This window comes from Capra hircus (assembly GCF_001704415.2).
Source record: "Capra hircus breed San Clemente chromosome X unlocalized genomic scaffold, ASM170441v1, whole genome shotgun sequence".
NCBI classification, from domain to species: domain Eukaryota; kingdom Metazoa; phylum Chordata; class Mammalia; order Artiodactyla; family Bovidae; genus Capra; species Capra hircus.
The window spans coordinates 16,839,959-16,862,555 of NW_017189517.1; the positions used below are offsets into that span (position 1 = coordinate 16,839,959).

The following is a 22,597-nucleotide window of genomic DNA, read 5'->3' on the forward strand; positions in this document are numbered from 1 at the left end:
CTCGCTTGTGTATATTTGGGCCTCGGACCGAGGGAGGCGAGGGAAAATCTACTCTGATCACACCCTTCCCTCGTGCCCCCTCCCTTCTCCCTTCCCCTCCTTCCTTTCCTCCCTCCCTCCCCTCCCTCCCTCTCTTCCTCCCTTCCTAGAGAGGGAACAACATTCATGTGACGGGCCCCTCTGCCTCTCCCCCGCCCCGTCATCTCCAGCGCGTGGTGGGGGAACTGCCGGGGAAAGCGATTGGCATCGATCTCTCCATCCCTTCCGAGGCCCGACTTCGGTCAGTTTTCTTCGGGCAACAATTTTCTAAATAGGTTGGGGTCTGGCGGTGTTGGCCCCCGCGTGCAGACCTTGCCCCGAAGGGGGCCCTGCCTGCCTGGCATGGGAGGAGGGGGGAAGGGCGGGAGTGGAAGGCTGTTTGTTGGGGGGTTTTGGCGCCACTTTTGTTTTAGTTTTACTGCTGCTTTTCGTTCCCACCCCCACCCGCACTGTCTTTCTCAAGGCACGAACTGAACTGATCCTTGCCCCAGGTAGGCAGCTTCTGCTTTTTCCCTCCACACTTTTATTCTTGCTTGGGGTTGACTTTCTTTTTTCTTCTCTCGCGTACCCGGCGATCAGTGGACGGCGATTTTAGGACGGAAAGGGTCGGATGGGCCATGGGAGAGAGAAGGTGTGGGAAACAGCATCAAGTAGTTCCGTAAAACTTTGAGCCCCGTTCCCATTTTCTTCTGGCCTACATTCGAAACGTATTGTTGATTTTTGCCCCCTTTTCCCCCCCGTTGCGAGAATGTCTTGTTTTCCCTTTAGTTTTTTTTTTTTTTTTTAATAAACCGCTGTACTTTCGACATTTAGTTTCCGCTCCTCCTTGGTGTATATGTCATTTTATTTTTAATCCTGAGCTGTAATGGGTTTTATCGTATGGTTTTTCATGCTGCAGTGTCCAGCTTTAATTTTTAGAATTGCATTAGTAGTTTCATCTGGTTTGTGAGACTTTCTCCGCCGTGGCCTAGAAATGTTTTATATGTTGTTGCCTACCGCCCCCCGCTTCCCTCTCCTTCCTCCTTTCTCTGGGATGTAGTTTTTTAATTGAGGGTCATGGTATTTGATTAAATGGTTATTTACAGTTTACGTGATGTATCTATTAAAAACTTTTGATCTGTAGGGTTAGATTTAAGTAAACGAAAAGCTCGTGTTGGTTTGAGATGGTTCCTTAAAATGCGCGGGCCGTCCCCCCCACCCCCCTCCGTAAAGCCTCATCTTCCCCTCGCACGGGAGTGTAAATTCCATACCCCTTTCTCCCACGGACCGCCGTATTCCACGGCAGCCACACCCTGTATTTGTCTCTGTGGATTGGACTCATTATCAGCTTAATTTAGTGACTCTTAAACCACCATGATGGGACTTGCTTAAGCACGAAGCTTCTTTTCCTGTTTAGTCCTAGTGGTTAGTGTCGAAAGAGGAATAATCGAGGTTTCTTGATGAAACCTGGTGCGGTCCAACCTCTGCCTTTTTTCTGTTGTCTTTTTTCCTACTCCGGGCTGTTGGCGGTGTCAGCACCGCTGCTGGGGGCGGGGGTGGAGGGGAGAAAGAGTCGGGTTACCGAAGTGCGTCATTGCTGGCTCTAGCAGGGCCTGCTCGGGAGCTGCTGGTGTTTGTTACTGTCCTCGCAGCACTTTCCTGCCAACCTTCTCTCTCTGCGTATTGGTTGGGAGCAAAAGCAGGAGGCGGGCTCCTACTTCTATCCGGAGCCTAGCGCGTTGTATTTAAGGGTATATGTGAACTTGTTAAAAAAAAAAAATGGGCCCTGTAAAGTGCATACATTTCTCTTTAATGAAATACAATTCAGATAGTTTAGATTTGCTTTTATATATTTTCCAACGAAAGGCGGGGTTAATTTTGAGCAATTTAAACCTGTTAAGTTAAAATGCCTGTTTTTTTTTTCTTACACTGATATCAATCTATAATTAGGAATCAGAAGGGCCAGTTAAGGCATAACTGTTCAGCGGTTTTTCGAGTGATTGAATTGTAGTTTTATGACACATTATGTTAAATAGTGTGCTTTTTCTCGTTTTGAGCTAAGGTGCTACGTGAACGCAAGCTAATTGTTCATGTTTAAGTTCATTCTCATCATATAATCCTATTTACTCTTTTAGATATAACTTTAAATGTGTCCTTTGGATCTTACTGACTTCATTTGATTCTTAAAGATGGTTATTTCCCTTAAAAAAAAAATCTTCCAACCTAACAAGGAGTTGTATGGGGTAGCTGTACAGTTACATTGTTAAATTCTGACTTCTTGCTAGTTTTTGATACTTTTATTATCTTTTGATTTTTCTCTGTACTTAGTACAATATCTTCCTCAATTCTTTTCTGAAGATAATTGGGGGAGAGGTGGGAGGTAGAGATGAAACAAAAGTGGCCTTGAGTTGGTGGTTGTAGCTGGGTGATGAGTACGGGAGAGCTTATTGTACTATTCTCCCTACTTTGGCGTGTACTTGAACGTTTCCATAATTAGAAAATTTTGAAGAAAAAATTCATATTACCTTGCAATTTTGGTGTAATGACAAGTTTATATTTACATATTATTTGCATGAGAAACCTGGCCTTGCGTATAAGTAATTACACAATGTCTGACTTACAAACTCAAATATTTAAATTGAACCAGTATAGAATAAACAAGATAAATGCTTATAAATTGGTTGAACTTTAAATATTTGTAACTTGGTCTGAATTTGCTCTACTTTTAGTTTCTTTTTTAATCCTTTGAAAATAGGAAAATTCCATGAGCAAATTTTGTAAATTCTGCTTGGTGTCTGTTTCATTAAGTTGGAGTTCCAGTGAGTCAGTATGAAAGGGATTTACTATTAATAGGAGGGGCTTTGGCAGTTGGAATAAGTGACAGTGGAAGAGATTCGGGTGCCCTAGGGAGCATTCCTGGTAAGAAGATCGAGGTAGGAGTTGAATTCTGTTTCAGTATTCGGTGTTTAATGAATGGGTAGAGAAGAGGATTGAAAAATAAATGTACTTATTAGCTATTCTTTCCCACTGTGAAATAACTATAGCTATAGCATTTTAAGGTATCAGACTGGCAGTTGGGGGTGGGGTGGGTTTTTAAAAAATTGATCTGAAAATGAATGTTTACATATAAAATGAGTTAAAGCTCCCCTCCCCCCACTTATCCTGGTGGCTTAGATGTTAAAGAATCTGCCTGCAGTGCAAGACTCGGGTTCGATCCTGAGTTGGAAGGGAATGGCTACCCACTCCAGTATTCTTGCCTGGAGTATTCCATGGACAGAGGAACCTGGCGGGCTACAGTCAGTGGGGTTGCAGAGAGTCGGACAGGACTGATACTTTCACTTTTCCCGCCACTTTTAACCATTTGATGCTATTAAATAAAAGTTGATGTGTAAATTATTTTAATGTTTTATGTTAAGAACATCTACCATTGCCCATCAACAGTAAAAATTCATCGACATTAAGGTCTCCTTAGTGTATTTGTAAATTGCTCCTGCAAAAACATTGTAAATTATTTGAAATAAAGCACCTTATTTTCTGCAGTTTTGTGTTGTTTAGTGGCAGGCTTTTTCACCCTATAAGATGTATTTTTGAATGTATGTCAAAGCTTTAAAGGGAACCCAAAATAACGGATATTTAGTTTTTCTATTTGGTGACGTGTGTTCCCTAATCATTATTAAAGCAAAAATTCCACCCTAGGGTGGTGACAGACATTTCATAATTGTTATTATTAGTCTGTTTGTATATTATATATTCATCATTTTAGCCTTAGAAAGATGTTAAGAGCAGACAGTATATATTTTGAACTCTTATTTGTATGCGAATAATTTAAATAGATGATGAGGATTGTGACTTCAGGTTTATTTTATTGTGGTGAGGCAAGAGCTAAACTACTAAAGCAACAAATTATGAGTTTGGCAACTTTGAAATCTATTTAGTTAGTTTTTTTTTTTAAGCCCCAGCACTCAAGATTTTAATGAAATTAAGTTATACATTATTTTTTCCTTGTTTTCTTTTTCGACCTTAATGAGAATCTGTGAATTAAAATGGGTGGGTTAGGGTAGGAGACAGGCTTAAGCTCAAATTATCCTTTGGGAATATAGGGTTCAGTGTGAAAATATGCCTTGGACAGTTTAGTAATGCTTAATATTCTGTATGTTTAACTGATGCCACCCGAAGTCATGTGTGCGAAGGGAGTGAACAGTGAATAGCATATTTCTGCTTTGGGTTCTTTATAGTAGATGGAGGTCTTCAGTTTTTGATGCTGCAAGTTTTGAGCTTAAAATTTACGTTAGATGGACACAGTGATCTGTCTATTACATATCACTGGGATAAGGTTCATATCTCTTTAATGGTGTGACCTTTTTGTGTCTCACATATTAAAAAAAAAACTGGTCTTGTGTTAGTACTTTGACATTACTGTTAGATTATTCAAAGACCTGAACACAGCAGTTTATAGTGTAGCAGAGCACTATCCTGTAACTATTTTGGGAGTTGGGGAGCATAGCAAAGGCAAGGGATAGTCCAGGTTATCTGTGGGTGTTGGTGTATATTGAAACATTACCAATTATTAGAGAGTAAAGAAGAAACTTTAAAGATTCAGATTATTTTAAGAGTTCTTTACATGTATTTTAGTTTTGTAATTTCTACATTTGGTACATATTTAGGACTTGTAATTTGTGGTTCAGTACTCTTCCTGTATAATAATTTTCTGTATCTCTGGCTATCATGAGTGGTGGTTATTGCATGTTCTCTTTGGCAAAGATATGTGAGAAAGCAAAATTGTCAGCTTGATTTTTTTTTTCAGTCTCCTGAGTTGCCTGCTTTGCATTTAATTTAACCAAATTTTATGTTTTGTCAGTATGAGTGGTGTTGCTTGGTGGAGTCTTAATTTTTTTGTGTGTTAGTCACTCAATTGTGTCCAACTCTTTGTGACCCCATGGACTGTATAGCCCATTAGGTGCCTCTGTTCATGGAATTCTCCAGGGAAGAATACTGGAGTGGGTTGCCATGCCCTTCTCCAGGGGATCTTCCCGACCCAGGGATTGAACACAACTCTCCCGCATTGCAGGCAGACTCTTTACCTACTGAGCCACTAAGGAAGTCATTTTTGTGTATGTACATTTTAAAAAACTACATCTCTTTACCAGCTATGGTAATCTGCTACCTGAACTGTATTTTTAATGTCTGCCTGCTATAGTTCTATCTTTGGTAATAACCAGAAGAAAACAAGTCTTTACCTATGGTTAGTCTAGTCTGGAGATTATTGAAATTGATTTAAGCCCCAGCCTCTCCCCTTAAGCCCCACTCTCCCCCTGAAACGAGGGAATGGTGAATAACGTTGATGGTCTGTTCTTTTTTGTAATTTTAGTTGGAAAATACAGGACTAGGCTTGATGAGACAAACTAGAGAGATTTCTATAAACTCTGGATAATCTAATGTACAACTCCAAGAATATAAGTGTATAGAAATAAAATACATATTCTTAAAACACTGTTGAACATTGTTGGAAGGGAAAAAAGGAAGTCCTGTTTACACTTTTGCATGGATAACCTGGGATTTGTTGTAATGGGATTTGACCTATAACTTGTTGAATGCTGAGCTATTCTAAGAAACTCTTCATTTAGTTGCCACTTGAATGACTTAAATGCCAATAACTGTACTAGTTGTTTTAACATGTATTGTCTAAAACTTCACAGCTACCTTGCAAGGTAGATGGTTGTCATTTTACAGATGGAGAAATTGAGGCTCTGGGAGAATAAATGACTTGTCACAAAATAAAAATTGACAGTCTGAATTCATACCCAAAGTAGTCTGGCCTCAAAACCTTTGTACTTTTTTGTTAAGCTCAGTAGTTTTTCTTAACTTGGTTAGGTCTTAGGATATCTATGACCAGAAAGCATGTTTGTTTTCAGTGTTATGAAATGAGGTTTTTAAATGTATCATACAGGGTAAATGCAGGTTTTTTATATACAGGATTTGATAAGTTGCTGCCTGATGAAGGGTCTACATTGTGTTTTATACTGAAAGGTTAAATAGTTAAATCTGAGCTTTAGATTTGTTTGAGTATGCTCATTATACAGAAGTTTGTGGATAATTTTTTTTATTATTATTTTAGATGAGATAATGTGTTGGATTGTATTCTTGATTTTGGGGGGGCGTCATACTGTGGTAGATAGAATAGTTTCACTAATATTTTTTTCTTCTGTCATGTAGTCTCTATATAGAAAGGAGGCTAAATGTGTCTGAGAATAGTTCCCCAGTCATTCAGCATGTTTATCATGTGCTTTAAAATGAGAACTTAGGTGACTCTCATAATTTACTGCTCTGATTGGTTATATAGGGGTATGTTGTTGTTATTTAACGTTATCTTAAAATATTTTCTTCTAAGTATTAATAACTTCTCTGTTTCTACTTTTTATTCTAGTTTATCTTTCCACTTAATTAAAATTTCTTGTTCTTATTTTTTTAATCAGGTAGTAGTTAATAATTGCTGCCCTGAATTACTTCGTTCAGTAGTGATCAGAATTTGGTCTCAGTTTTCTTTGCTTTTCCTCTTTCTCCTTCCTGCTTTTCATAAACTATAACTGGAACTTTCCTAATCTGAAGGAATGCTAGATATTGTATATCTGGCCTAAGGTAAATTAGTGGAGATGCGGTAAAACTGAATATATTAGTGCTTTTCACGGCCATAAGTCAGATTTTATATATTTTATGTTAATTATTTTCTTAATGATTGTAGGAAGTATTTTTCCAGGTGATAGTCTTCTACCCAGACTCAATACTGAGTCTTTTCATCCGTATTTTCCCCTTTGTAGTCCCAAGTACCACTGCTGTTGTACCACAGAATTATGCCCCAAGGCGTCCATTGTGTATAATGAATTAGTTTCTTCCTTTGCATCTAGAAAGATACTAGCTCTGTACTATTCTTGGGAGAATTCAGGAAATTGTCACTCAGATCATTTTCTGAGTTCTGTGGTTAATAACATGAGGAACCCTTATTGAGAAAGGCTCCTAGAATATTAAGGGGCTTGGTTTAGTGCTAAACAAGGTTTTACTTTCCATGGTTACTTTCCTATCAGTAACCCTAATATAGCCTTTACAAAATAAAATATGATAAAGTATATTTGATAAAATATGAGTGCAGTTGATACTATTGCCATCTCTGTGGGAAAAATTGGTTAGTGTTGATTTTAAGCAGTGCTGCTTGGTTTTAAAGAATTGAATATTGAATGTGGGAAGTTAAATGCATAGTTTCATTTGTAAAAAGGAATATTGTAGGAGCTCTGTTCATTATATTATTCAAAACCTTTTATAAGAAGTCTTTGACAGTGACTGACATTAACAGTAGCTGACACTAACTGTACTCTTACTATGTGCCAGGCGCTGTTACAAATGCTTTACGTATATTAGCTTTTTTAGTCTTCATAACCCTCTGAGGTAGGATGACCATATGATTTATTGTTCAAACCAGCATACTGTTGAGAGTGAAGAGTGAAAGGGGCAATAAATGGATGGCATGCTAGGATAATAGTATAAAGTAGGACTGTCCCAGAGTAACTAGGATGTATGATGACCCTGATTAACACCCCTTCCCTCCCCACCCCCACTTCAGAAGAGGAAACCAAAAAGGTAGGAGGCCGAATAACTTGCCCAATTATTGTGGTCAGAAGAGATTCGGAACTTCTGGGAGATTTCTTTGGGCAGGAATGTGAATGTGGGCATTTAAACTGCTTTATTTTAGAGTTTATTTTTACTCTTTCGGAGGAGTTTTTAATCAGTATGGGGTCCACAGTAAAAGACAGGAGATAGTGTTTTTAAAAATCCAGTAGAATTTCCAGTTGGCTCTTTTCAAATGACAATGAAGACTTAAATGACTATGTGTTAATGCTGAAGAGCAGCTTCTCTGAGTGAGGTCCTCCTAAGTAAAAGCAGAAAACTCCAAGATAACTACTTTTACTGTTTACATCTGTTTGTTCTTCTTAAGTTGTTTAGACTCCATTTACAGGTTTCTTAGGAGGAAATATGAATTGTATGATATTTCACGGGGGTTCTTAGATGGAAAATTTCTTAGAAGATATCTGAAAGAGATACAGTTTTGTGACTTTTAAAGAGAAGTAGTAATAGAAAAGAAAAAAAAGGGTCTAGTTTAGAGACTTGTTTGAAGTTAAACTGATTCTGTACCATATTTTGAAAATTAAGTCTTGTAGATTAATGTGTCACTTGATAAAATTAATAGTTCTCTTTTATTTTTGATAACTTCTGCAGTTGCTTTGTATTCCCAGTCTGTATGTTTGTGGTACATCCTCTCCAAAAATGAATACTATAAGGTGAATTCAAACCTTTGGAGAAATGATTTCAGCATAATGGCAGATTTTACTATTTTGTAAACTAAGATTTCTTTTCCCTCTTTTTCTTCTAGTGAGAGTGAGTAGTAGACAGCTGATCTTAAGAGGGCCTTGTGTTTTATTTTCATACTTAGCTGTTATTTTAATATTTCATTGAGGAATTTGTGTTTTTTTCCTCCTAGCTAGTTCACTCTTGAACGTTTTGTTGGTGTCACTATATAAACAACTGAGGGGTTATTAAGTAGGTCTGTTCAGTTTTTGCTTCCCTGGTGGCTCAGAGGGTAAAGTGTCTGCCTGCAATGTGGGAGACCCGGGTTTGATCCCTGGGTTGGGAAGATCCCCTGGAGAAGGAAATGGTAACCCACTCCAGTACCCTTGCCTGGAAAATCCCATGGACGGAGGAGTATGGTAATCTACAGTCCATGGGGTCGCAAAGAGTTGACTGAGAGACTTCACTTTAACTTTCATTCAGTTTTTAAGGGCTTCCCAGGTGGCACAGTGGTAAAGCATCCGCCTGCCAATGCAGGAAAAATGGGAGACCCGGATTCGATCCCTGGGTTGGGAAGATCCCCTAGAGAAGGGAATGGCAACCCACTCCAGTATTCTTGCCTGGAGAATTCCGTGGACAGAGGAATCTGGCAGGCTCATGGGGTTGCCGTCCATGGGGTTGCAAAGAGTCAGACATGAGTGAAGCAACTGAGCATGCATGGATTCAGTTTTTAAAGTCATTTGTTTAGTTCACTAAAAGCCGTCATGAAGTTGGAAGGAGGGGGACTGCATTTCTGACAAGGGGAAGGAATTCGTGGACCTCATAGTGACTGGTAGACAAAAGATTATTTTGTGGATGTGATTTATTACATAAAATTAATATAGATGGTGTTTTCAAAAAGTTATTGTTGGGTTTTATAATTTGGGGCCCATGCATAAGGTAGAGGTGTGAGACCCCTATGAAATTAATGTACAAAATATATGTGAAGTGAAAGTTGCTCAGTTGTGTGTGACTCTTTGCAACCGCATGGATTTCTCCAGGCCAGAATACTGGAGTGGGTAGCCTTTCCCTTCTCCAGGGGATCTTCCCAAGCCAGGGATCAAACCCAGGTCTCCTGCATTGCAGGCAGATTCTTGACCAGCTGAGCCACAAGGGAAGCCCAACAAATCAACTGGTAGATAAAGTGCCTTCAGGGATGGCATATACAGTTGTAAACTGCATAGTCTGCTCTCAGCATTGTCATTTGGGTTTTATCACCCCAAAAGACTCAAAAATAACCCTTTTTGAAAACATTGTGTACTGGAATTACTATATACTAAGGAATACTATGTTAAAACCACTAGCTATCAATGCAGTTTTGATAGTGTCCTTAATTTAAGATTAGGGACAAGTATTTAAAAATAAGGGCTACTCTGAAAAGCTTTGGGGGAAAATAACAATTGAAGACTGTTGTTAGAGCACTGGAATGCTTCAGTCTTGAATGGTTGTGAATAAACTAAGTTAAAAGAGTCCATGACCATCCTCTATAACCAGTCACTGTTATCTAAAGGTTGAGACCTTCTGATTGATAGTGTGCTTCTGTGTAAAAGAAAAAGAGGCAATCAGCACTCACTCTGTTATATGGGACTCTTGTGTGTCTATTTCAAGTTCGAAATGCTTGCTTTTAAATAGGAATTTAAATTTATCTATGCTTGTTTTGCTTTTTGACTTTGGAGTGTTAACTTGAAATGTCTTTGTCACAGTATATGATGCTCATTAAATTCATTCTCTACATATATATGATGATGCAGGTTTGGTATATTTAAGGTAGAATTTCCATTTCAGGATTGTGATGTATGATACACTCTTCTTGGGTTTCTAACCTTTTTGTCTTCAAAAGGAAGAATTTTCCCACACTCTACCAATGTCTCTCTCGCCTGGTACCTAATTTGCAAACTGTACGATGATTAGAATGTTACTACAAAGAACACAGTTAATATCCTCTTACTGAGAAAGGCCTTTTTTTGTGGCTTACAGAAGTAGTATTAAAGATAGGAATATGAACCTTGGAGAATTTCCCTTCTATGTTAAAGAAGTAGAGAAAATGTAGGAAATATTAGCAAAGCCATAATATTTTTCCTTTGGGATATGTTTCTCCCTGTTTGCACCACTCATTCAGGCCAAAAGACATTCCTTAGACTTTATTCCTGGCAGGAGAATTGAGGAAGTGGTGGTAGCTATGGCTGGCAGGGAAGCAGAAACTTAAAGGTATGTTTTTCAAAAGCAAATTTGTCAATGACAAATGGATTTTTCCAGCTTGAATATGTGTACTTTCTGGAGTTTTGATTACATGTGTCAGTGGATAAAGTGCTACTATTCATTGAGGAATATTCAGTAGTTGCATTCATATTTGGATGTTCTAAATATACCTAAATTTCAGAGGGCTTATGTGGACAATACAGGATTGTATTAGAAAAGATTGTTTAGTAGGGAAATAGTTCGTAAATCTTCAAAGTTAGACTGGAACAGTTATCCAGGTTGCTGCAGAAAAGTAGCAAACGTCACATGAGAGATGATTTTGTGTGTATAAATATGTAATGCTTATATGTACAATATTGGTGATATCCAAGTTTATTTCCGTTTCTTTATTTAGCTATACTGGGTCTTCACTGTGGCATGTGGGATCTTTTTAGCTGTGGCATGTGAACTTTAGGTTGCAGCATATGGGATCTAGTTCCTTCACCAGAGATTGAACCTGGGCCCTCTGCATTGGGAGTGCACAGTCCTAGCCATTGGACCACCAGGGATGTCCCCCAGTTTATTTCTTATAAGTAGTTTACCTTTTTCAGACAAGGAATTATGTTTTTATGTGATTTTGAATTGTCCCATTGTGTAATATGTATACAGATTCTCAAATGGTTATTAAAACCTTGGGTTTTCTAGAAATGTAACCCTGCATTGAAATCACATTATTAATACCTCATTTTTAAAAGTTCTCATGTTGAAAGAGTAGGAGTCAGTTAGTCTCCTCTAGTTGGCTTTGCATTAATGATAAACTTTATATATCTACAGGATATCATTTATATGATCTACTACATGGCAAGGCTCCCTAACATTTCATTTTTATTTCTTAAAAAGACATGTGTGAGGTAGTTGGTGATATTTTAATTTATTAAGGTTCAAAACGGTTAAGTGACGTGCCCAAGTTCACTCAGCTCGTTTGTGAGTGGCAGTGCCTGCTTTTGAATCCAGTTTTGCCTATTTTAGCACACTTCTTTACGTGGTGATACACTGCCTCCCAGTGGGATGATTTATGGACTTGTGTAGTGATAACTTTTGGGTGGGGAAATGAGGGGGCAGGAATCTTAAATTGATGAGACTGAGGAAGTTAAACTCGAAGTAGTCAGAAAATGTTCGGAAATTAGGTAGGAGAAGCCTTATTTTCTACCAACAGCTGATAGGGAATAAATTACTTTCAATCTGAAATTATATGTGATGTGTTTCATATTTTATAATAAGCATCAAATAACACCTGAAAAAGTGTTGAGTGGGGGAGGATGATAAATTTTGTTATATTTAATTTGTTGTAATCCTCAGTAAAGTGACATCTAATTAAGAAATTAAACTTCTTGTAAAATAAACTATGAAACAAAATGTTATCCAAAGCATCATTGGCATTTGCCTCACTGGTAGTGTTCCTACTTAAGGACAGTGGTAAATTGGTCTAAACCCAGGTAACATCATGATGCTACTTTTGTGTTCTTTTTCTTCTGTTTTTCCTTTTTCTCCAGTACTTCATTTTTGTTATTATTCTATCTCCAATATCTTTATAGTTTCTAAAATTCTCCATTGAAGGTAAAACTGTTTCGATGATTTCTTTTTTGCTTTCATGCTACTACTAATACAATGTAACTCTATATGCTAGGCACTGAAATAAAAGTGATTTAAAAAATAGACTCATTTTATTCTCCCAACAACTGTATGAGGTAGGTACTATTACTGTATCCTGTTGGCAGGTGAGAAAACAGAGGTGCAGAACAAAAAGGTAAAATTGCCCAAGGACACATACCTAGGAAAGTGGTGGAGACGTGATGTGACACTCAGGCGAACTGCTGAGAGTCCCATGTCCTCGCTCTACAGTACCATACTGCTGACTCTTGACACTAATGTGAATGGTTTCCTCATCTTGGCAGTATATTTATTTTAAGCCCTCTCTTTAATTGTGAAGCATGTTTGTTCATCCTAATAGGAATTTTAGAAGTCAGCAGAGGATTGGACAAATTTCTGATCCTCAGGTTTCCTGGCTATAAAATGAGTAATCCTCTCTGCCATATTCTGTTATGGGGATTAGATAACAGTACTTTTCTGAGTGCTTTCTGTATGCCAGACAATAGGCTAAGGGTTTCACTGCCATGATAGGCCCCTAGATAATTGTAATGTTTTCAGTTACTGAGTACACTCTATATGTTATATACTTGATATAGTATATTACTTTTACATTTTAATCTTGTATAGGGGATACTGTACTCATTTTACAGAAAACTGAGGCCTAAAGAAATTGAATAATTTCCCCAACTATACCTTAGGGCCTTTGTATTTGCTTGCTGGTTCCTGTCTTGCGTGGTTGCTCATTTCTTCAGGACATTTTGCTCAAGTAATTAGTCTTTCAGTGAAATATTCCTTGGCCATAGCATGTGAAATATCTTTTGCCCCCAGCGCTCTCTTTCTCCTTACTCTGTTGTATTTCTCTGCTGTACTACAGTTTCTCTGTTGTATTACTCTGTTGTATTTCTTCATTATCAAACATAGTTTTATGTGGATTGTCTCTCCACCTTACCATGTAAACTAAGTGAAGGCCAGGATATTTGTCTTGTTCATTACCTTAACTCCAGCACCTAGAATAGTGCTTGGGACGTAATAGGTTGTATAATATTTGTTGAGTGCATGCACTGTGTGGTATCCTGAGACTCACTAGACTTACTTGCAAGCTGACCCAGAATTAGCTGATTTAATCTTAATAGACAAGATAGGCATTTCCTGGAACAGAGAAGTGATAAGGATTGTGCTTGGACCTGTTTCTGGGTGGGAATGGGAAGGCAGCTGTGTCTCATGTTGTAATTTTTAGAAGTCTGTTCTCATGAATTGCCTTGAATTCCTGGAGGAGTATATGCCCTCGGGTCAGCTTCTAGGTTCTCTGAAGGCTTTTTATCTCTTAATAGAGGTCTACTTTCCAGCTTCTTCTGCTTGTCTTAACTTTCAACCTGTCATTTTGCCTAATGATTTGTTCATTGACCATTTATAGTTTTTTTGTGATGTGCACAGTATGGAGCTAGATAAGTTGGCGTCGTACAGGAGAATTCCTCGCTTTGCCATAATATGCACATACATACGTATGTGTGTAGGGTTAAAAAACGAAAACAAAACTGCCGTGTATTGAAACTTTATGTTTTAGTTGCTATTTTCATAGCAAGTTAACATCATTATTTTGTAGTATCTTGGAATTCATACTTTCTTTCTACATATAAATTATTTTGTAATAATTGTGTACTTAGAACATGGTAGTAGTAATGCTGTACTATGCTTTTGCATTTGAATGGTAGTTAATTTTTGAGAGAAACAAAATTGTATTTTTAGATACTTCCACCTTAAGCTGATATTAGTGCAACTGGAGGTCAGGAGATATGAGTAAGAGGTAGACCTTAAGGATCCCTATGCATAGTGTACATTGGTCTTTAGCGGGAAGAAGTCACAAATAAAGAGGAACAGAAGGCCAAGAGTGGGCAGGAGGACCACCGACATAGGAGAAAATCTAGGAAAATGTACCATAAAATCCATAAGCATCTCAAATTTGAAAAGAATCCAAGTGGCATGTTCTCCCATCTGGGAGATGCTTTAAAATTGTATACAATATTAAAACTGTTGTTTCAATTATGTAAAGTTGAAATTATGTTTAAAGCTGATATTTGTTCTTGTTCAGTCTCTAAGTCATGTCAAATTCTTTGTGACCCTATGGACTTCAGCATACCAAGCTTCCCTGTCCTTCACTATCTCCCGGAGTTTGCTCAAACGTGTGTCCACTGAGTTGATGATGCCATCCAACGATCTCATCCTCTGTCACCCCCTTCTGCTCCTGCCCTCAGTCTTTCCCAGCATCAGGGTCTTTTCAGATGAGTCAGTCCCTCGCATCAGGTGGCCAAAGTATTGGAGTTTCATCTTCAACATCAGTCCTTCCAATGAACACTCAGGACTGATCTCCTTTAGAATGGACTGGTTGGATCTCCTTGCAGTCCAGGGGACTCTCAAGAGTCTTCTCCAACACCTCAGTTCAAAAGCATCAATTCTTTGGCCCTCAGCTTTCTTCATAGTCCAACTCTCACATCCATCCATAGACGGGAAAAACCATAGCCTTGACTAGACGGACCTTTGTTGACAAAGTAATGTCTTTGCTTTTTAATATGCTGTCTAGGTTGGTCATAAATTTCCTTCCAAGGAGTAAGCGGCTTTTAATTTCATGGCTGCAGTCACCATCTGCAGTGATTTTGGAGCCCCCCAAAATAGTCAGCCACTGTTTCCACTGTTTCCCCATCTATTTCCCATGAAGTGATGGGACCAGATGCCATGATCTTCATTTTCTGAATGTTGAGCTTTAAGCCAACTTTTTCACTCTCTTTCACTTTCATCAAGAGGCTCTTTAGTTTTTCTTCACTTTCTGCCATAAGGGTGGTATCATCCTCATATCTGAGGTTATTGATATTTCTCCCAGCAATCTTGATTCCAGCTTGTGGTTCTTCCAGCCCAGCGTTTCTCATGATGTACTCTGCATAGAAGTTAAATAAGCAGGGTGACAATATACAGCCTTGACGTACTCCTTTTCCTGTTTGGAACCAGTCTGTTGTTCCATGTCCAGTTCTAACTGTTGCTTCCTGACCTGCATACAGGTTTCTCAAGAGGCAGGTCAGGTGGTCTGGTATTCCCATCTCTTTAAGAATGTTCCACAGTTGATTGTGATCCACACAGTAAAAGGCTATGGCATAGTCAATAAAGCAGAAGTAGATGTTTTTCTGGAACTCTCTTGCTTTTTCCATGATCCAGTGGAGGTTGGCCATTTGATCTCTGGTTCCTCTGCCTTTTCTAAAACCAGCTTGAACATCAGGAAATTCACGGTTCACGTATTGCTGAAGCCTGGCTTGGAGAATTTTGAGCATTACTTTACTAGCGTGTGAGATGAGTGCAGTTGTGTGGTAGTTTGAGCATTCTTTGGCATTGCCTTTCTTTGGGATTGGAATGAAAACTGACCTTTTCCAGTCCTGTGGCCACTGCTGAATTTTCCAAGTTTGCTGGCATTTTGAGTGCAGCACTTTCATAGCATCTTCTTTCAGGATTTGAAACAGCTCAACTGGAATTCCGTCACCTCCACTAGCTTTATAGTGATGCTTCCTAAGGCCCACTTGACTTCACATTCCAGGATGTCTGGCTCTACGTGAGTGATCACACCATGATTATCTGGGTTGTGAAGCTCTTGTTTGTACAGTTCTTCTGTGTATTCTTGACACCTCTTCTTAATATCTTCTGCTTCTGTTAGGTCCATACCATTTCTGTCCTTTATCGAGCCCATCTTTGCATGAAATGTTCCCTTGGTATCTCTAATTTTCTTGAAGAGATCTCTAGTCTTTCCCATTCTGTTGTTTTCCTCTATTTCTTTGCATTGATTGCTGAGGAAGGCTTTCTTATCTCTCCTTGCTATTCTTTGGAACTCTGCATTCAGATGCTTATATCTTTCCTTTTCTCCTTTCCTTTTCGCTTCTCTTCTTTTGACAGCTATTTGTAAGGCCTCCCCAGACAGCCATTTTGCTTTTCTGCATTTGTTTTCCATGGGGATGGTCTGATCCCTGTCTCCTGTACAATGTCACGAACCTCTGTCCATAGTTCATCAGGCACTGTGTCTATCAGATCTAGTCCCTTAAATCTACTTCTCACTTCCACTCTATAATCATAAGAGATTTGATTTAGGTCATACCTGAATGGTCTAGTGGTTTTCCCCACTTCCTTCAATTTCAGTCTGAATTTGGCAATAAGGAGTTCATGATCTGAGCCATAGTCAGCTCCTGGTCTTGTTTTTGCTGACTGTATAGAGCTTCTCCATCTTTGGCTGCAAAGAATATAATCAGTCTGATTTCAGTGTTGACCATCTGGTGATGTCCATGTGTAGAGTCTTCTCTTGTGTTGTTGGAAGAGGGTGTTTACTGTGACCAGTGTTCTCTTGGCAGAACTCTATTAGCATTTGCCCTGCTTCGTTCTGTACTCCAAGGCCAAGTTTGCCTGTTACTCCAGGTGTTTCTTGACTTCCTACTTTTGCATTCCAGTCACCTATAATAAAAGGACATCTTTTTGGGGTGTTAGTTCTAGAAGGTCTTGTAGGTCTTCATAGAACCGTTCAATTTCAGCTTCTTCAGCGTTACTGGTTGGGGCATAGACTTGGGTTACTGTGATATTGAATGGTTTGCCTTGGAAACGAACAGAGATCATTCTGTTAATTTTGAGATTGCATCCAAGTACTGCATTTTGGACTCTTGTGTTAACTACGATGGCCACTCCATTTCTTCTAAGGGATTCCTGCCCACAGTAGTAGATACAATGGTCATCTGAGTTAAATTCACCCATTCCAGCATCAATGCTGATTCCCAGCATCATTTTTTTCCAATGATTCAGCTCTTTGTATCAGGTTGTTGAAGTATTAGAGCTTCAGCATCAGTCCTTCCACATTTTGGCTGTTGTGAATAATGCTGCCATGGACATGGTGTACAAAACCTGTTTGAGTCTCTACTTTAAATTCTTTTGTGTATATACTGAGAATTGGAATTGCTCCACAAATATTTGAGTGTCTATATGTGGTATGCATCGTCCTCAGCACTGCAGATATCAATGAAAAGAAAAGCCTGGTCCCTGCCCTCAGAATTTATGGTCTAGTAGGGAAAAAAGATATTAAATAAACACAATTAAGTATGGTAAATGTTACAAAAGTATGTCACAAGATAGTGGAGGACAGAAGAGCCTGGCTTGCTATGGTCCATGGGGTCCTAAAGACTCGGACAAGAGCAAGCACAGACTGCCATGTGTGTATTTTATATGGTTGTAATCGTGCATATACTGTTAAAGTAAAAAGTATACAAAACATTAAATGCCTTTTCATATTGATATCTTCTATAATACCTCACTCCCCCACCTACCACCACATGGAAATCATTTTTGTCTCTCCCCTCATTTAAAAATTTAATGCATCTGGTATATATTTTTGACTTTCAAGTGAGGTAGGGCTTTTGTGATGTTGTGATTTATAAGTGACATATATGTATTTGGTCTTCTTCCCCATTTCTGGCCCAGAGCTCCCCAAGCCCTTGGAATTTTCTCAGTGTTTAGAGTGGTAGAGGTATCTTTTGTTATGTTAATAAGGTGACTTTTAGAAAGCCCCTAGGATAGGGCCAGCCCTGGTGGCTCAGAGAGTAAAGAATTTGCCTGTAATGGTTACTAGTGAAACCTACTGTGATTAAAGGGTTAAAACTTTCAGCCCCCAAACACACCCCAACTCTGAGGAGGAAAGAGGAGCTGGACTTGGAATGCAGTCATGATTGGCCAATCATTTAATCAATCCTGAATTCTCCCCAGAACCCCAAAATGAAAGGGTTCAGACAGCTTCTGGTTTGCTGAACCTGTGAAGATTTGGAGAGAATGGCAAGCCCTAAGAGCGCTTGGAAGCTTCCTCGCCCTTTACGCATGCTGTGTGTCTCATCTGGCTGTTCTGAGTTAAATCCTCTTACAGTAAAGAATATGTAGGGTCGCAAAAGAGTTGGACATGACTTAGTGACTAAACAGCAACAATAAGAAACTTAAGTAAAATGTTTCTGAGTTTTGTGAGCCTTCACGGCAAATTAATTGAACCCAAGGAGTTCTTAGTGTAAAAAAACACACAGTCTCAAAATTGAGAATTATGTTTTGTTTGAAAAAATTTCTGAGGACTTAAACCCAGAAGGCATCATCCCAGAAAGTTCTGAGGGAGTGCTCCAAAGAGGTGAGGAGCCAAGGTAAATAGAAGTTTTGCCACAAAAAACAGGTTGTTAGAATATCAAAAAGATTACTGTCAAAAAGAAAACTAGACATCTCAAATTAATGAATTTAGTGCTTTTCTTGTATGGGAAGATGCAAGAGTCTGGGCTGACTGAAATCATTCCCTTGATATGTACCTCAGTTATCTGGGGATACTGTTGTGTTCTTCCCATGCTCAGTCCCCTCAGAGTCTACCATTGTGTGATAGCTGCAGTGGCTGAGGGCTTGGCAGCCTGTTTGACTCCCTCCTGAGTTCCCTCAGGGCTCACCATGGGGCAGACTAGTGGCTGATGACAAGATGGCCATAACATCCGTTGCTGATGAGGCAGGTGGCATTTTTCATTCACATTGAAAGTGAAGTCGCTCAGTTGTGTCCACTCTTTGCTACCCCATGGACTATACAGTCCATGGAATTCTCCAGGCCAGAATACTGGAGTGGGTAGCCTTTCCCTTCTCCAGGGGATCTTCCCAACCCAGGGATCAAACCCAGGTCTCCTGCATTGCAGGTGGATTCTTTTCCAGCTGAGCCACCAGGGAAGCCCAAGAACACTGGAGTGGGTAGCCTGGCCCTTCCCCAGCGAATCTTTCCGACCCAGGAATCGAACCAGGGTCTCCTGCATTGCAGGTGGATTCTTTACAAACTGAACTATGAGGGAAGCAGGAACCTCTATTTTATAGCCAGTGGGTTGGAAGTAAGGGAACAACCTGGACTTGGAACTGCTCTCTGAAGTGGAGTTGGGCGAGGGCAGTCCTGTAGGACTGAATCCTTAAATCTGTGAAATCTGATGCTGTCTCAGGGTAGATAATGTCAGAATTGAGTTGAATTGTAGAGCACCCAGCTGGTGTCTAGAGAATCCTTGGTGCTGTAAGAGATATCCCCTCCCTTCCCTGCAACACAACATTGGGACTGGGTCCCAGAACCAATTTAGCTATACACATTTGCCATACTGTGAACTACCTAATTATTTTCCTTGCTGTACATTTGTCTCTTCCCACCTGTTTTAGAAGGTACAGCTTCTATGAGTAACTTTGTTTTTTTCCCCTATCTAGTTATGTCCAGGAGTGGGATCATGCTGTCAATCAGTATGAACTTTTGGAAGATCCTTGTAACTGAAGGTGTGTTGTTTTCCAGTAGGGTTGTACCCACTTTACAGGCCCACTGTTGCTGTCATATGTGGTTATCACATTATTCCTGCTTTGGAGATGTTATTTTAAGCAGTTTTACCATGGTATTTCAGATTCTTTTAATTTGCGTTTCTTTGATTACTACCTAGAATGAACATTTCCTCTTATTTTTGAGTAAGGTATTTTGTAATGTGACAGACAACACTTAAGTTTAACCTGAGGGCCTTTTTAATTATGAGTATACAGTAGTTTCTGGTTAATTACTGGTAGTGATGGTTTTTAGTATTAAGTAGATCTATCTAATTATTTTAAATTGGATTTGTGTATTATTTCATAATGTCTGTTCACCTTATTCAGTGGTGTTAGTTCATTTCAATTTACAAACAGCAGTTGCTTAGGAAACCTGCAATAATCTATTCATCCACTTGTCTAGCCCTGTAGCTTAAGTTGCATTCATTGGACACTTTGTGGATGAGCTGCACTCAAGTGTTTTGTAAATAGAGTATGAGAACCCATGGTAAAAGCCCAGATTTTTTTTTTCTCACTGCAGTGTAATCTTTTTAGCAATGAAGCCTACAGTAAAATTAAATTTTTATTAGTAGTTCAGCCAGTTTCTTGATAGTAATGATTATTTTTAGTCATGAGCAGTGGAATTGGCTGTTCAACATCATTCTTTCAAAAAAATTTACATGATTGTATTAATGGTTGTGACACTAGTAGTCAGTTCATAGACTACTTCTAGGTAGGAAGTTCATAGCCTTCTACTGAGAATTTGTCAGTGCTGTGGCATTAGGAAACCAATGTTAAGAGATGCCCTTCTTTAGATATCTGGTAATGTTCTAGACTATCTGACTTAGAGTGATTACAGATACATTTTGGGGGAAGCGATCTTAGTACCCAGACCAGGGATTGAACCTGTGCCTCCTGTATTGGAAGCTCTGGGTCTTAACCACTGTACCACCAGGGAAGTCTCACATTAGCAGCTTCATAATGAAAAAATGTTCAGGTCTAGGAGAGAAGTTCAGGGTAAGTGGAAATACAGAATAGTTAATTTTCAAGGTTTATTTTTTGAGATTAGGACCTATTTTAGTTTCAGGAATAGAAAATGTATTATTTGTAGTTTAGTTAAAATGATCATGGATGTTACATTGTGTTTAAATGTAGTGAATGGATCTCTGCTCTCCTGTCAACACAATCACCTTGTTTTACTTTTGTGGTAGTTTTACCACTGCTTGATATTTTCGAATTTCTTTTTGGTCTCTTTCTCCTAGTAGACTTTAAGCACCATGGAAAAAGGGACTTTACTGTTTAATGCTATAACTTCAGTGTTTCTAACCATACATGGTACATAGTAGATCCTTAGGAAATACTTGTTGAATGAATGGATAAACTCACTAATTTAACTGGATATGATTGAAATATTTAGAAATAAATTCAGTCCTAGTTATGAATGTAACTAGACTTCTGAACTTAAGAAATATCTCACGTTTTTCAGTTTTAAAATCAGTTTGAGAAATGGGAGAAATATCTCAGAGACTTGTCAGTGTTACTATAGAATATAAGAAATTAGAAGTAAAGTTAAAAAGACATCAGTCTCCAAAGTTCATTAAGTAAATCTTTTGCTTTGTATAACTATATCTGTGGCTTTCCCAGGTGGCTCAGTGGTAAAGAATCTACCTGACAATGCAGGAAATGCCAGAGATATGAGTTTGATCCCTGGGTCAGGAAGATCCCCTGGAGGAGGGCATGGCACCCCACTCCAGTTTTCTTGCCTGCAGAATCCATCCCATGGACAGAGGAGCCTGTTGGACTACAGTCCATGGGGTTGCAAAGAGTCGGACATGACTGAGCGCGCACACACACAAAACAATGTCTGAACTTATTATCTGACCTATGACTATTAGCATACGTTCTTATCAGTTTTATCTTCACAAGTTAAGACAAGCTTTTACTCTTAAGTATCTGATTGGTGTTATCTCCCAAACTTAGACTTTTTTTTTACAGTTTACTGAAATTAAGAAATCTGAAGTGGGTGAGAAGAGTAGGTAGCAACTACATTGCTTTTTTGCCACCATCTTGTAGGAGGATTGGAGGTAATGTTTGCTTTTACTATGTTCTCTGGTGTTGAACCTGTTCAGTTCAGTGGCTCAGTCGTGTCTGACTCTTTGCAACCCCATGAACCACAGCGCGCCAGGCCTCCCTGTCCATCACCAACTCCCGGAGTCCACCCAAACCCATGTCCATTGAATCGGTGATGCCATCCAGGCATCTCATCCTCTGTCGTCCCTTTCTCCTCCTGCCCTCAATCCCTCCCAGCATCAGGGTCTTTTCCAGTGAGTCAACTCTTCGCATGAGGTGGCCAAAGTACTGGAGTTTCAGCTTCAGCATCAGTCCTTCCAATGAACACTCAGGACTGATCTCCTTTACGATGGACTGGTTGGATCTCCTTGCAGTCCAAGGGACTCTCAAGAGTCTTCTCCAACACCACAGTTCAAAAGCATCAATTATTTGGTGCTCAGCTTTCTTTATAGTCCGACTCTCACATCCATACATGACCACTGGAAAAGCCATAGCCTTGACTGGACGGACCTTTGTTGACAAAGTAATGTCTCTGCTTTTCAATATGCTGTCTAGGTTGGTCACAATTTTTCTTCCAAGGAGTAAGCGTCTTTTAATTTCATGGCTGCAGTCACCATCTGCAGTGATTTTGGAGCCCCCAAAAATAAAGTCTGACACCGGCTCCACATCTCTTTGCCATGAAGTGATGGTACCAGATGCCATAGTCTTCGTTTTCTGAATGTTGAGCTTTAAGCCAACTTTTTCACTCTCCTCTTTCACTTTCATCAAGAGGCTTTTTAGTTCCTCTTCACTTTCTGCCATAAGGGTGGTGTCATCTGCATATCTGAGGTTATTGATATTTCTCCTGACAGTCTTGATTCCAGCTTGTGGTTCTTCCAGCCCAGCGTTTCTCATGATGTACTCTGCATAGAAATAAGCAAGGTGACAATATACAGCCTTGACGTACGCCTTTTCCTATTTG

General features: G+C 39.2%; 1 protein-coding gene across 4 annotated transcripts in view; it reads left to right on the plus strand.

Annotated features, from left to right (window-relative positions):
• The window catches only part of STAG2 (stromal antigen 2), a 129,144-nt gene that overhangs the window by 955 nt on the left and 105,592 nt on the right, over positions 1-22,597 (plus strand). Inside the window, exon 1 of one of the 4 annotated variants that reach the window (XM_018044161.1) lies at positions 135-280. The exons of 1 other annotated variant lie outside the window; for it this stretch is intronic. The gene's annotated coding sequence lies outside the window, so the exon portion shown is untranslated. Of the gene's footprint in view, positions 1-134; positions 281-22,597 lie in introns of those variants that run through there. 2 more of the 4 variants (XM_018044160.1, XM_018044158.1) reach the window with 2 other exon arrangements.